This window comes from Amphiura filiformis, chromosome 13, assembly GCF_039555335.1.
Source record: "Amphiura filiformis chromosome 13, Afil_fr2py, whole genome shotgun sequence".
In the NCBI taxonomy this organism is placed as follows: domain Eukaryota; kingdom Metazoa; phylum Echinodermata; class Ophiuroidea; order Amphilepidida; family Amphiuridae; genus Amphiura; species Amphiura filiformis.
Window position 1 is genome coordinate 176,252 of NC_092640.1, and position 17,741 is coordinate 193,992.

The window sequence follows — 17,741 nt, forward strand, 5'->3', positions numbered from 1 at the left end:
ATCAGCCAACTAATATTTATTGATTTATGGTCAACTTTTTCGCTCAGAGTAATTACCCGACCGAGCCTCCCAAACAATTACTTCGAAAGCCAGTTGCGCATATAAACCAAAAGTTCCCCTAACAGGGAATGCACTATCTAACGATAGAGAAAATATAAAGACTCGATTTAACAATGGATAGAATATAAAGACTGCATCTAACGATGACAATATAAAAAGCCGCGGACTTACATATATCAAAAGAAATTAAATGGCTGACCCCTTTCTCATTTTCATATTATATTCATATTTAGATTACATGGTGGGCATCAGCATATACCAACGCCAAATCTTCTAGTAGGCAAATACCCACGAAGATTGGAAAGACTAAATAGAATTTATTAATGTAATATATGTATAATTATGTACATTAAATTGATCATTTTAGAAAAATGATCCAAAAACTGCCAACCAAGTTCCGTAGACAAGTCAAGGAACTTGCCTGACTCCGATTGCAGTTTATGTTTTACTTGACATCTACCTTTCCGACGAGCTTTGCGGTGAAGAAAATGATTGACGGTTCAATTGACCAATGTATTAGCCATCGTTATGTTTTAGAACATACAAAGAGTTCGAGCAAATATATTAAAACTAGTTTAAAAAGACAAACAATATATTGCACAGCGTAAGCCTAAAAGGACACGATTGATCAAGATGCAATTAACTGAGAAATATAAACATTATAAAACACGCAAAATAGCAAACAATGCACACAGTACATATTGCACAACGTAAATGCAACAGTAATTTCGATCAAAAAAGCAAGAACCCATGCAATATGCCTTATGCAAAGATTTAATTTGCCTTCATTTAATAGATACAATTTAAAACCACAACTTTGTCTTACCAACTTGCGGTGAAAATTTCTGTTCTTTGTTTGATAGGTATAAATAAGAGCATAATTTACCATAACTTGATAATAAGGATGAATTCTGGACTTAATTTAATAGCTCCAACTCAGGAAACTATTTACCTTCCATTTGTTGCGTAATAATCGCTCTACTACATTTAGCCATTAACTATATATAATATGTTACTATGAATTTTATGCTGCCCTCTAAGTAACTAGCCAAGTCTATAGGCCTATATAATAGCCCTTTTTGATAGTTACAATTAAGAAAGACCTGTAATACTATAAATTTGTTTAACTTAATGATCGTGAAGAGATCTGGTCTTCGTTTGATAGATACAGGTAAGAAAATATTTGCCTTAAATTTGTTAAATTTCCCAAAAGGTAAACATAATTCATCTTTTTTGTTTTATTTATCTGAACCAAGTCAATAATATATAAATAATAAAGAAACATTTATGAAGCGCTAAAACAGATGTCGCTAAGGGCTTTACAAAGCATGCCCTAAATACAAAATTATACAACAAATTACAAGTACATCAAACATGATATAGCAATTTACAAAGCATAGGCCTTAAATACAAAATTATATATCAAATATCATAAACTATAGCAAGCATCAAACATGATTATGATATAGCGATTTACAACGTATAGGCCTTATATACAAAATTACTTTTCAAAACAACATCAATCTACAGTAAGCATGATAAGCACATCAAAACTATATAAAGCAGGTAATATTGAAACAAAATTATAGCAATATCATCATAAAAACCAATGTACATGAACATATGCCATAGAGTTAAAAAGAAAACCACCGGCGTTTTCGATAAAAGCAGAAGAAACATCCGTGGCCCGTCACAAAGAAGAAGCCACATTGCACGCTTATTATTAAAAATGACGATGCGATAAAGAGGTAAGGGGAGAGGTTGCTAGTACATCACCCTTTATGGATACACAGATCCAAAAATACATAAATGACAAGGCATCAAAAGGCAAGGCATCAATATTTGCGCACACTAACGTCTGATTTGATGAGTAATATTTCAATCCCATCTGATTTCTGCCATAACGCTTGTCGCTATTTGTCCAACTAGCCAAAGTCAAGTTGTCCGATGTGGAATGACCCTTGTTTGTACAAATATATCAAAGATAATTCATGCAATAACATATTTGGTTAGCTGCTACCGAGATAAAACTCGCTACTTGCTTTCGGATCAGTTCAGCGCTTAATGTATAAACTTTTATTAATTGAATGATCCATTGATGACACCCAAGATTATTCTTTCATTCCTCCAACTGTATCCTTACTGTGCTTCCTGAATTGTTTAACCTGGATAGATTGCCAAAGAATTGTATAAGCTCCTTCCACTGATACCAGATATTAAAGTGTTGACCTTTCCATCAAGCTGTGAACCGATATTCCTCACTGCCTACCCATCCATAGACATGTTAGAATTCAGTTCCATAATCAATTGCTGATGCTATTTTTACTCGCACGAAGCACTGTATAATATGTTAATATTCGAGATGCAACACTACTCAATTTGAGGGAAACACTGTATTTTAATGAAGATGTAGATCCTTTGTCTCTTTGTCTGCACTAAATGTAGTTAGCCGTTGTAGGCCCATAATTTTCCCCATATAGAAGTTCACGCTCTTTCTTCTATCGTCCTTCCTTCTATCCCCCATCTCGTAGATCCATACGACCTGCAATTAAAGACAGAAGAAAAGGGAAGCAAATTCTGTCTGCAACTTTTAAAGCCTACACTAAATACTGTAGGCCTATGTCATACATTGTATACATGTCTGTATATTATGAGCCTCATATATATTCTACACTCCAACTCCTTCATGAATTTATTCTAGTTGATGCCAAAACGGAAACACGAATATGGCTTCCACAATTAAAAAAAAAAATGATTGCGATAAAATGTTTGAAATTGACAATAAAATTCGCTCAAATTGCCATTATATCCTCAGAGAGATTTTCCAATTCCGAACATAAATTTTGAGCATGATTTTTTTTTTCCCAAATGTAAAATATCCCTGCTTGAGTTGAAATTTCATTTATGAAAACCTATATATACCAATGGCCGCCAATCGCGTCAAATGCACAATTAAAATGGCTTTTTTCTTTGACGACAATATTCAAGTTATCATTATTACTGTTATTATTTTTATTTTGTTTGTTTGTTACGATTCGTTTCGTCAAAATGGAACACAGAACACTATCCAATTCGAGCATTACGTGTCCAGTGCACATATCCTTGTGTTGACAATAACTTTCCCTCATATGGCCATTTTATACCAAGAGAGATTTTTCCAATTCAGAACCAACAACAACAACAAAAATTGAACCGAATTTTACTAATAAATGTCACTTTTAATTTATTTAACCAGAACAGAAACAAGTTTCCTTCTTCCCGGTTTATGATGTGTTATAGAAATGGCCAGTTGGCCACCTGCATGATTCATCGATCTTTAGCATTCATGAGTACCAATAATTGTATTACTTTCTGATGTTACATACACGCATCTATTCAATTCTCTTGTCACTTCAATGAACATGGTGAATAGAACTGATGACCATAGAGGTCGCGCGTCCCTGAAGTCATGAATAGATTACGCAGGGTTGCCAAACCCGCGATTTGGGCGCCCAATCGGGCGATTTTCAACTTCCGTCCCGCGACAAAGAAAGTGCTCCCGCAATCTGATTATGTAGGCCTATTTGGATTGTTCTAAGAACATTAACCCAGGTTTTCTACCCATATACAGCAAGATAACGTCAGATTGAAATGTAAACCTGTATTTTAGAAGTAGTTATCTAGAGCTATTCTCCATGGCTAATTTCTAAAGATGGGCTAGAACCCAGTTATTCACTGCTAATAAAACTGATTAACGGCAAAGTTTGACAAATTGTTGAAAGCAAATATCTCACCGATTTATCCCCTGTTCTGCTCGTTGAAGCCGACTACAGAAATTGTGTTAGCCGTCGGTCGTTGCCATTACATGTATGTTCAAGCATAAGCAGCCCCGGAATATCAGCACACACTCTTGATTATCGTCATACAGCGAATTGCACTCGTAACGCCTGATTACCTCAGTATACTGACTTGTATTATCGAGTAATTTACACAAAACTATGCAGACAACATCTTGATTTAATATCTGTTGCCGTCACAGTTTATTCCATGTGAAGAAAGCTGTATTGTATAAGCTTGCTGATTTAAATCGGCGTCCTCGTTGTACAATAGACATGATACATAGAGAGAAAAAAATTTTACGTCCGATTCCGAATGCTTGACTGATATAGAATGAAAACCGGTACACATGTACCTAACGGCAACCAGGCGAAGCCTTGCCCGCGAAACTATCACGTGACTTCCTTACGGAAGGCTATTTCCGCCACCGGGAAAATAGTGAAACGTGACTTCACTACGGAAGGCAATTTCAGTCGCGAGATAATATTATGTTTCATTAGACGAGCTAATTAAACTGCATTACATTGGGGTTTTTTTAATTGGATTTGTGAATTTGAAATAGGGCTAGGTGCATTTTGTGACTACATGGCTTATTTCTGGATTTCTAAACAGATTTGCAAGGTTTGAAGATGAGGCAATTTATAACACAAGGGAGGACGTTTTTGCAAAGGTATAGTTAAGAACCGGGAGATTTTTGGAATTGCAGCATGAATTTCAAATTTGCTTCCACAATGTGTGAGTCCTGCACAAACCTAAATGTGTACAGAAGGAAAAGTCCCTACAGTAGTGTGTTGAATATGTTGAAAGGACGGGGTTGACGAACAACTGCAAAAGACGTTTCAAATTTGTGTTGTATATTCTTGAGGAACATCTTTTTTTAGGGTATTGGTGAAAAAATCATTCAAAAATAAATAATGCAATTGTTGTGTTAATTTCATAATTCTTTGTCAATGAGAGAGAAGTTCATGTACATTGTTTTATCATACCACTAAGGGAAACATCAAAGAACACCGCTAACCTGATATATTTTTGTATCTAGTCAGTGAGTGCGTATTTTACGCTTTATATCTAGTCAGTGAGATCGTATTTCGCAAGCCCGATACGCGTGTACGGCGAGGTACGCGTATAAAGGCGATTCGCGTAAACCGGGCGTGTAAAATGCACGCAATCTGTAATACGCGGAACAGTCATCTATTTTTGTAATGTTTTTCCTATTTAGCAGCAATTAAAATGTTTAAAAACATAATTATTTCAATATTTAGAATGACTTAGTGGTATGATAAATTTGTAATTAGGTTCAGCTCAGTGTCATACTGGGTTCAGCCTTCGGCTTCACCCAGTATGACACTTCGCGCACGATAATTTCCCGTACCATACCTCCGCTTCACCTAATAACTAATAGTATCTACCATGACTAGTAAAGATTAAAATCTTGGATTCTAATTCACTCATGCATGCAAAACATGTATCAATTTTCAATGACAAGCTGAAGATGTTTGCCAATCATATGTCAAACCCAATACTGTTGGTAATCGACACATTCCATTGGATTATGTGTGGACAAAGTAATTTTGACCCTCTGACTTTAAAGTGTGAATAGCTGTTCTGAACCTCTGCAAAATTAACCTTTGAAATTGGGTAAAGTTCTTTTTGGACCACCCTGTACTCCCCACCTTTAAGTCCCATTCAGTGATTTGCTCATCTGGACGATCGTAAAAGTCATAAAAATTCAGATTTTGGTACCTTGGTCATTGTTATAGATGTGCTAACATGTGCTAGCCTGCTAGTGGTTCAGCCAAAAGCTGTGTATTTAAGACAAAATAAGGCATTTACATGAATCTGTAATTTATATACTGACAGTATATAAATTAGCTACATGTATTTGAACGGGGCTTCAACTTTGTTAATAGTGCTGTTTTCTTCATTTTTTTTGCCAAATTTTTCATTTTAAAAATACTAAATGACGATTTGAATGACTTATCCAACTGAGGAGAAAAAAAGGGAAAAAAATCCCCAAAACACAACCATTGTATGATACTTGCAGGCCTACTAGACATGGCAAAATGAACGGCTGTTATGTGTCATTTATTTGAGGGTGCTCTATTTGAATTAGAAATACAATGAAGAAAACAGTTTTGAGATGAATTCAGTACTAGGGTCAGCTTTATTTTAAATCATAACTTATTGGCCTATTCTATCAAAATATTGATAAGTTTTGAGTTTTAATGTCTGCATATTGCTTGTCTCTTTATTGCTATAGTCTTTATAGTGCTCCATCAGGCAAATTTCAACTGCTCAAAAACTGCTACATTTGATAAAATATTTAAAAGATAAAATGTTTGATTGAACTTTTTTTTTCCATGTAATGTGTTTTGTCTACTTTATACCAAGGACACCCACCCACAGAATTCCTGATGTTTTGTTTGCACCTAGGTCAAAGAATTTTTTGAATTTAATGTCACCTGAAAATACCAGGATTTGTGAATAGAAATTGAAAGTAGAGTTTAATAATTAACCATGGAAATTTCCATGGTTTAACTGTACAAAGTTCATATTCTGAGAAATTACATGCAGACTGTGTAATGAAATATATTTGTGAGCGCGCTTCATACATATTTAGAATTTTGATAACACTGTAGATTCTTTCAAACCTGAACTTGCTACATGTGTATTAAATTTAGTAAATTCTCATACAAAGCTTGATAAAAAAATGCCCATTCATATCATAAATGACAATATAACATGGTGATTCTGGGGATATATTTAATTAAACTGCATACAAAAAGTTTCTGTACACTAAAAACAAAAGTAACCTAAATTACCAAATAAAGTAATCAATAGATGGAGAAACAGTCAATGCATGCAGGATAAAATAAACATACCTTGGTGCCAATGTCAGCAACCAAGGAGGAGGGGGTACGGTACGGTGAAGACATGTAGAACAGAATTTGCGAAGGATGTTCCCCCCTGAGAGGGAAACTCGCAATCACTCAAACATACATGGATCGATGCTGACAAAATGTGATGGGCCCTACATATCGGGAGTAGGTCCTAAATGCCAAAAGCCGAGAATAAATGCACAATATCGGGTGTTTCTCTATTCAAATCTTGCAATATCTGAACACGTACGTTTTCAAGATTTTGTACGCATTAGAATTTGGGACTATGGATTTGAAGGAGTCGGAAAAGTGCCTGCGTTAAAGTAAACCCTGCTTGTAGGGTGAATCTAAGCCAAAATTGAAATAAAGCCCTAAATATAAGTCATGTACCATATATGGGGACTATGAAAATGCTGTCACACCATTCAGTATTTTTTAAAGTTCTTTTGCCAATATCTCTAGAATCAATGTATCTCAATCATTTTGATGTCATTTTGAAGCTTCTTTATTACACATACACATTTTCCAGCTTATTTTTAGGTAAAATGATGCAACTTAGGCTCATATTATTTGAAGGGAGATCGATTTATTTGTTGTTGTTATATACAGGGTGTCCCAAAAGTCGCGTTACCATTAAACTATCATATCTTTCAATAGAATTTGCCAAGGGGAAATCAAAATACATATGAAGAAAGAATAAATTTGTGCACTTATTTGGATACCAAACATGATACATGTTCATTCATACAAGAACAATAAAAAATACACCTCAAGTGCGACATGTTAAAACTGGTAACAAAAAATGTGCGTTTCTTGTTGAAAATTGTGAATTTTAAACTTTGCTCTTCACATTCATTACTAGTGAAATTTTGATGAAAACCCCCATAATATTCTGTTATGTTATGGTTGATGATGATAGATTGAAATCATTTCTTCATAGAATTTCCAATCTGACAATGGTTATATTCTGGTGATTGAACACACACAATGCTTATCCAATGGAGACAATAATGTTTGTCAGTTTGTTGCTCAATTTGTCTTGTTTTTCTCTAAAATCCAAATCTGTTTGCACAAAGTGACACATATTTCTTTTCAGAAACTTTCTGAAAATGTCAAAAATAACATTACAAATTTAGTAGGTATTACGGTTCTTCAGTTATCGGTAAAAATGAAAAAAAAAGTGCAAGTTCTCTATATGTTGGCCAACTTTAAAAACTTCAGAACTAACAGACCTATCAAAATTTTAATGTCATTGAAATTCTCCGAAAATTTCCTACAAAATGCATATATCACTTTTTACAAACATGCTCTGATTTCTGATGAAAAAAAGAATATTGATCTACGGAACGGCACACATGGCCTGGCTCCACACGAAAATGGCAAAACTTGTCAGAAATGGTTAAATGGATCAATGGAATAATAATGCAGCAATAAACAGTATTGTCAAAATAGAAATTGAATATTTAGTGTTATATAGTGGGATTATGAAGGAAGCAGTAAGTCATATTGGTTTTTAACAATTGAAAACAATCAAATTTTGCTTTCAAAACTTTAGATCTAACTTACTGTGTGTCCCCCCCCCTCCCTATTTGAAATGGCAGGGATGTGCCTCGGACATGTTAAAAGTAGGGGGCATTCAGGTCAAATGTACAGTTACAAAAATATGGGGTCATTCAGTACATAACATTTTATATGCTGTATTTCAGGGTTGTAGCTAGCAGAAATTGAGTACCAAGCGGGAATTTCTAGCTCTATTTATTTCACTTTTGAAATCTATGACCCAACTGTTTTTTTCTGAAATCATGGCTGAATAACTTTAAAATGTTGTGATTTTTGCAATTTCACTTTCTGTATCTTTGTTTTATTTATTATATTCAATAATATTTTGCAATTATTTACATGTACCGGGTACTTTTTCTGGCCATGGTAGACTGGCATAGATTGAATTTATAAGCAAGTAACAGTAATGGAATTCCATTGTAGATTTCAGCACATATTGAATTAAGAGGGACACTGTGTCCTATTTGGAGGTATTAATATGTTTGTTGGTTTGATTAAATTTTTTTATTACATATTGAAGGAATATGGTCCTCAATCATTTACCCAGCAAATTCCTTTAAAGGGTCATTCTTTGACTTGTAATTGCTTTTTTCCCAAAAAAATACCAAATACATTATTTTTGAATGCAAAATATGCTGATTGCATTATTTAAAGAGGCACCCTGAATGGTAAAGCCATGATTTTTCCGTGTTACAAAATTTAAATTCAGTGTTACAAATTGGATGATTCCGTGATTTTCCGTTTAACATTATAAAGCACTGAAAAGAGCATACATTCCCATACAAGCATGTTTTTAAAAGTGTATTGTCTTATATAATTATATGTACCTTTTACTGTAGTCTCCCTCAACATCCCCATTAAAATTAAGCATCATCAATTGTCTTGTGGGTACTTCCGATAGCTGTATCGGACAGAATCTTGCATCGTAGGCCTAGAATAAATGCTAGAATGGCTTGTTTAATGGTTGATTACTGCTAAATTATCACTTTTCTTTTTTTTTTTTTTTTTTTGCAAATCAACACAAAAGTTAGACATTTTACACAGATTTTCACTACTTTGTGGCATTTTCAAATTTCCGTGAGCAAACCCTGAATTCCGTGAATTTTTCCGTTTTTCCGTATCACGGAGAAATCGTGGCTTTACTGAATGGTTTACACACTATGCCTTTAAGGGGGCATTTGGGCTTTAAGTGTAATCAGATTTAAAAGAATAAACTTCTTTTTTGCATTGAAAAAGTGCACACAAGCATTTTACCAGCAAATGCCTTTAAATGGGCAATCTCTCACTGTGACTTTTCATTAAAAAAAATACATTCATTTTCCTGTAAAATATAGTTTCTACATTTTGTGCATTTTTTTGCATTATCTTTACTATGCTATAGCCTGCAGAATTTGTACCATCATCATGTCTATTTTGAGTGCCACTAATTTGGCCCTTTCCAGCAAAAATACAGCTTATTTAGGGGTCATCAGGTAAAATATTTTCCTAACATATTGAACCAACACCTCAGCTACTACTTGGTATTTCACAATATGATAGTAATGGAAAGAAAAAACCAAATGTTCATCATTTGTTGTCATTTAGTTTTTTTCAAGAATAATGACAAAATATGCAGTACCTCTTTCATAAGTCAATCTCTTGTGTATTGAGTATGTGACTGACAAATCCGTAGCAAAAGTACCTCATCTGGCAATTTTATTGAACACAAAAAGATGGGGGTGAGCATAGGCAGGTGTAGGGGTGCCTGGACCTGCCACTGAGTGTAGCATATGTTATGAAGATTTCACATCACCAAATAATGTCACTTGAGGGCTCTTGTCCTGATTTGCAGTGTTTTTATATTGCGAATACTGTTACGCACTAATAAATCAACATAAAAAAAAAATTGGGCAGATTTTTGGAAAAAATTTGCCAGGTATAAAATGTAGGCTTGAATCTAAGCATCTGCCAAGATTGAGAAAGATTCTGCGTTTTTATTCAGATTTTTTCATGTATTTCTCGAGCCGGCTGCTTCTAGGTAAAATCACAAAGTGGGTCTATAATGAAAATGTGGCAAGCAAAGTTTATAGTCTTTGTGTTCCAGAAGCTTGAAAATTCAATGGTCACCAATATATTTATTTTTGTTTTTTTACTTGCTTGTTTGTTTGCCTGTCAGGCAGTGGCGTAGATTTCTTTTTGACATTGGGGGGGATGAAGTTGGAAAAAAATCTTGAAGTATAGTCAATCCAGCACCCTTTGGCGACAGAATTAGTTTATAATATAAATGCGCGCAAAGCGCGCGAAAATTTTTGCTATTTTGAAGCTAAACTGATGAAATATGGTGTAAAAGTTGATTAAAAAAAAGTTGAGCACAAATTTGCACTTTTGGGGCTAAAATGGGCAAATATGAGGTTAATTTGGTCAGAAACCCATTATCAGGCGTCAACATTGGGGGGGATGATTGTATGGACCATCCCCCCTGGCAAAATATTGGGGGGGGGGGATTTAATCCCCCCCCCCCATCCCCCGGGATCTACGCCTATGCTGTCAGGAAAACATCAGTTTGAAAAATTGAGTCGCTTTGTAAGGTTGGTAGAACCATTTTAATAGAGGCCATTTTGAACACTAAGTATTGTGCACAATGGAGCGCACGTGTGTGAGCCTATATGGAGGACGTTTTGATTGAGCAAGTTAGCCCTGTGCCAAACAAGTTTTGATTAGTATTTGCATATTGACTGATGAGGTGTTGTTGATTGTAAGTCATATAATTTATAGCTAAAATTGCAGAAAAAAGCAACATTTACTAGTATACCAGTGCTAAGGTGAGTTATGGCCCGATATTGAAGATTGGAGAAACATCAGTATGGTGGCACTGTTAGGTCAATACCTGGACAGGTAAGCCTACCTTTTGTGTGTGGGGGGGTGTGTGTGGATAGGGGAGAGAAGGTAGGTTAAGTTTAATTATGACAGGCAGCCAATTTGGAGATGGAGAAAACATCGGCATGGTGGCACTGTTATAAATCAACCTGGATTATGTTGGGGGGGTAGGCTAAATTTATGTCAGACAACAAGACAGATGCACAGATATGACAAAAGAAGAAAAAACATGATCACAAATGCAATGCATGAATTATGCATGTGTGTTGAATTACATGGGTCTATGACCATGTTGGTGAAATCATTAGCCTAGCCTACATGCCACCCCCCCCCCCCCACACACACACACATACAAGGTAAGTTTACCTGATCCAGGGGCCCATTTCATGAGCTCCAGCAGCCTGTATGTTTGTTTGTTTGCATGCATTATCATATTAATTTCATGTCTCAAATATTATGCAGATGGGGATCAACAATTTCTAAACAAATTGATTTCAATTCGATCCATTTCAGTACCCCCGTGACCTTTAACATGTGCTATCTACAGTAGATAGCAGATTAATTGTATTTGGTGCCAAGTTGAATTTGGTCCCAAAAATAACAACTTGAGATCAGTCACTCATAGTGAAGTTATATAATATTAATTAGTATTAAAACGCTTAGAAAATTATAAAATCAGACATTTTGAGGTCTGTGAAACTGTTATCAATTAATTTGTTTCCCTTGATATGCAAACAATGAAACTTAAAAGTTGTCATCAGTTTGTACTTCCATAACTTGCATGTTCATGACTCAAGTTGTTGAGTAACAAGTTTGCAAGGTAGTATGTAAATGACTGGTAATTTAGACTTACTTATCCCACAATGCAGTTTTGACCATTTTACATTCTATAGATGTCTGCCCTCCCATGGATAAACCCTGCAATTACATAGTAAGAACAAAGCAGATTATGATATTATTAAGTAAGTACTGCCCAGGGATGATATTATAAGCCCCACACATACGTATGTCGGGCTTATGTTATCGCCCAAATGGTTGTAGGCCTGTTTGTTTGCCTGCCTGTTTGCTTGGTTGTTTGGCTGTCCGTCCGTTTGGGCGCAATAACTGATCAACTTCATTATTATGTCTTCAGAATCTTGCATCCTATACCTTTGTACATAACCCGGCTGTCTGATAAATTTGTGTATCGGTCACCTGGAGCTACAGTGTTTTTTCATATCTGTAGCCTCTTCATAGAGTGCATAGTTCATATACTTTATGTGTAAAAGTCTCTTTTGGTGTGATTTTTTTTGTAAATGTGACAAGCCATGAGCAAAAAAATCATATTTTTGACCAAAAATCAAATTTTTGACCAAAAATCACATTTTTGACCAAAAATCACATTTTTGATCAAAAATCACATTTTTCACCAAATATCACATTTTTGACCAAAAATCATATTTTTGACTAAAAATCATATTTTTGACCAAGAATCGCATTTTTGGCCAAAAATCACATTTTTGACCAAAAATCATGTTTTTTTACTAAAAATCATGTTTTTGACCAAAAAAAGATTCTGAAGACATAATAATGATAAAATTGGACGGATAATTTCGCATGATACCTGAATTTATCAGTCTCGCTAGAGTTTTCAAATATCACGCTTGACTTCGTCTCGCATGATATTTGAAAACTCGGTCATCTGGAGCTACAGGGTTTTTTCATATCTGTAGCCTCTTCATAGAGTGCATAGTTCATATACTTTATGTGTAAAAGTCTCTTTTGGTGTGATTTTTTTTGTAAATGTGACAAGCCATGAGCAAAAAAATCATATTTTTGACCAAAAATCACATTTTTGACCAAAAATCACATTTTTGACCAAAAATCACATTTTTGACCAAAAATCACATTTTTGATCAAAAATCACATTTTTCACCAAATCACATTTTTGACATGTTTTTTTACTAAAAATCATGTTTTTGACCAAAAAAAGATTCTGAAGACATAATAATGATAAAATTGACGGATAATTTAGATGATACCTGAATTTATCAGTCTCGCTAGAGTTTTCAAATATCACGCTTGACTTCGTCTCGCATGATATTTGAAAACTCTAGCTCGACCGATAAATTCAGGTATCACACTCAATCCGTCCAATTTTATATCAAACTTGTGTGGTGTAGTATATGATATGGCGGCTTGATGTACTGTATACATGTAGTTAAGCAAGCACTACCAAGCAGACGATATTATTAACCCTAACACCCCAAGAACTTTTTGGCAACTGGAAGGGAAAGAAGGAAGGAGTAAAGAGAGAAAACAAACAAAGAATTTTTTTGCTCTGGGTGGGATTTGAACCTGAGACCCCTCTCATGCCACGCACTAGGTTGGCGACTGGTAGCCACAGGTCTTTCGCTGATCTGGCCAATGAAAGTGTGCATATATATCACTAAAGGTGATTGCATCACCACATCACGTGGGATGCATGCACGCGCAGTGCATATATAAAGTAGTATTTGAAGTACTTGGGAGTTTTAGGGTTCAGCAACCTGCTGCCAAGCAGGCACTGATGAGCAGGCACAAAATTATATTTACAGATTGATAGATTAATTATGAGAAATATGTTTTAAGCAAAATCTTTGTTTCTTTAATTTAAAAACTCAAAAGAAAATGCACCCATGGTGTATTAAATGCTGGGTGTACACATGTAAATAGTTTTGATATCATAGACTTATTGTATACAAAATCCTGAATGAGAATACATTTTGAAAGGTTACTCATTAAAGCTTAACAAATTAAATGGATTGCTCATTTTTGCTAGACAAATAATAAACTTGTGCAAAATCAAGAAATAAACAGGAATCAGGACCTAGACAATTTCTTTGCAACCTTCTAATAATTATGTATTTGATTCAGTGCTGGTACACAGCCTATTTTTTTAAAAACATTTTCAATAGTAGAGGTGTGTACTTATTTCGCTGTTGGAATATTTTGATATAGTAACCATGAATATAGAAATTCATTTTGGTAGAAACTTATTCACATGTGTGTGTGCATTTTTGGAGAGTGTGGCATGATATGGTTCGTTTATTATCATATTGTATGCATGAGAAATATGTGAACAGTTAATGATGTGATTTCTTTCATAAAAGTTTTTTACACAAATTGAATAGGTATAGAATTGTAGATATGAATGTAATTGTTTGTGATATTGGGCCCTGGATGTGATCTTGTGATGTCTCCATTTTTGGCATTGGTATCTAATGATGAATTGAATAAGTTCAGCAGCACAATATTTTAATAGGAATTAATGAATTGAATGTAATACTTGTTGTTAGTGTATTTTTACTATTTTTTTACAGGGTTATTATCTGATCCAACTTCAATGGCACCTCTGTCTCTTTCAAAGAATGTATCATCATCATCATCATCATCATCATCATCATCATCATCATCAACAACAACAACAACAACAACAACAACAACAACAACAACAACAACAACAACAACAACAACAACAACAACAACAACTTTTGTAATCTGGAGAAACAGATTTTATATGAATAATTAAAGATGTATAATATAATTGCTACAATTAATACCCCTTCACATGAAGTTGACAAGACAACCATTATTCAAAGAGAGTGCCAAAAATAAATTTTCCATCAAAATCATTGGAGAAGGCAGTTAAGGGGTATACACCTGCCCAATTTTGTGCCTATTTTTGCATTTTTCTCAAAATTATAGCGCATTGGGGACAAGTAAGATATGTATATTATAGGGGCAAGGACTGCAACTACTGCACTGGAAATTTTATTTCAGCACGGACAATAGTTGTGAAGTTACAGTCAAAAATGAGGGAAAACCAATATTTGATCAATAAATCAATAACTACTTGCTTTGAGTTGCTGAATTTTCAGTACAGTAGTTGTAGTCCTTGCCCCTATAATATACATATCTTACTTGTCACCAATGTGCTACAATTTTTGAGAAAAATGCAAAATAGGCACAAATTGGCCAGGGGTGTAGTACCCCTTAAAGCAATATTTGTTTATAATCTTGATATTTATATAGAGGTTATTTTTCTAAGCATTAGTGTTTAATCTTTATATTGTGTTCATGATCATAAATCAGACATGCTATTCATTAAATGGGCATGGGCCAATCTTACCCAAAACAAAAAAGCTGTTTGGTTGTCCTCAACCTACTAACCTTTTATCTTGAAAATCTGGAAAAAGTTTTTACTGTACAAAAGTATATCAACCCTTATTTTGAAAATGTGGGAAAAAATTTCAGAAATTTAGCTATCAGGAAAATATATTTACACAGTTTCTTTACACTTCTGAACTGTTTTAAAACATGAATGAAGTCATGCAGTAATGAAAGATTAAAATTTGACCGACCGACCTTTTTTTTCCTACATTCAGGCCTACCATTAAAACAATGTTTCCATATAGAATTGTATTGCTCCAGTGGTTTTGATACATGAGAAACAAACATGCAATGCCCCATAGGAGTGATGATACGTATACACTTCCATTGTGATTATCACAATTCACCACAAATTTGTTTACACCATCAAAATGAAACATATCGTGGGTGTTACATTTAACTGGGGTAATGAGAAAAATAAGAGCTTTCTTCCGATACAAAAATCTTAGTTTTGATGAAGATAAATGGGGTATGAGCCTGTTGATTGGGTCACACCGCTTTAAATTTGCATCGAATATCAGACTACACATTAAATAAACCCTAATTAGCTTAATTTGTCAAAATGAAAATGATTTTACTGATGGTCACCGATAAGAATGTACTGACTGATTATGAAAATAGAGTTTTGCAAAAATTTAAGGCTCACTTATATTTTCTTGAAAATCCCCTATTTTAGATCTAGGTAAGCATTTAATACATTTCAAAGTTCGCTAGTTCAGTATAATTTAAAACGATAATTGCCACCTTGCAATGCACCAATGCACAATAATAGGTTGTTTGTTACAATTATTGACATCAACAGTTAGATATTCCAATGTATTTCATTGATTGCGAATTGGATAGCAAAAATCCAAATCAAGTTTAACATGTATGCTTGTGCAAACATAGTGACAATAAAGCATGCCTAGCCCAAGCAAATTCTGATATGACTCATCTTCTAGTATTTAAACTTTTGATTGTGCTATGCACTGAATAAAATTCTCCGTAAAACTTAGTTTTTAGCTTAAACAAAGGTATGTTGTCAGCTTTACTCTTTGTTTAAATGTGAAAGATCTGACTCTTGCATTATTGGGACAGTATGTACTGTGTGTACATTGTCAAATATACATTATAGGCTTTACAATTACAACCTTTACGAAATACTACAGGCTCTGTGCTTCCCCTTCATCAGGTGGGGGCAGGCAACACATAGGACACTTCTGCAGTGGTGGGAGAAGCATTAAAATTTATGTTTTGTGACGGTTTAAAAAATTATAAGTTAAAAAAATTACAAATTTCAGACTATTTTAGCCCAAAGAGTGCAAATTGTACCATTTTGCCCTGTTTTGACCCAAAACACTGTGTTTTTCAGGCTAAAAAGGAATATGCACTGCAGTTGGTCTTTACTATTAGTGTCAGAGGGCATATGGCATGGTTTTTCATTTTTTCTTTCAATTGGATGGAAAATAGGTTGGCTTTGGAGCAAAGCTAGGCAATTATTGCCTTATTTTTTCCTCTATCAGGATTTTTAGGGGGACATCTCCACAAGAGAAACATTTAGGTGGATGTCCCCCCTCCCACCCCTCCCCCACCCTGTTTCTGCTGCCTATGCACCTCTGACCAAACCCTCTCAAGGTGAATTAAGGCGCTAGGCCTATTATGTTCAAAAAGTGACCACTAGAAATTTGGTCACTTTTTGAACCAAATAGGCCTTTAATCACCTTAAGAGGCAGTGGCGGCACTATGGGGGGGCAAAAAACAAAAAAAACCCAAATTACGCGTCAATTTCTTTTCCCCTGAAATTCACTTTTCCCCCAATGCCCCTCCCCCCAAAAAAATCCTTGTGCCGCCACTGTTGAGAGGATTTGGTCAGAGGTGCATAAGCAGCAGAAACAGGGTGGGGAGGGGCATCACCCACATCACTCATCACCTGATCTGTTTCTACTGCTCATGTCACCTCACATCACCCATCAACCATTTGGCAAGTAGTAACATGCTGTTTGCTTTGAGCAATGAACCCTAACACCCATAGATACCACAAAAGACCACAATGAAAACCACAGCACATGCATAAATCCCAGGGTCTGCGATGACGCAATCACCCTAAGTGCTATATGCTCACGGAATCGCTGCCCGGGGCAGAGTAACCCGTGTGGCTACCGGTCGGTGATCGTGATGTAATCACACTCGCAAGTACTACTTACAAGCTTACTTTCGATGATTTTACATGTAAGATATAACCAGCTACATTGGAAAGTAAAGACCCATCTGAACAAGACTTGCAAGTAAGTATGACCTTCTTATTTTGACCATAATAATGGGCTTGATCCAAGTAAGGAAAAGAAGTATGATAAAAGAAAAAAGTTCATTAGTAATTGAATTGGTAGAGTTGATGCGAGT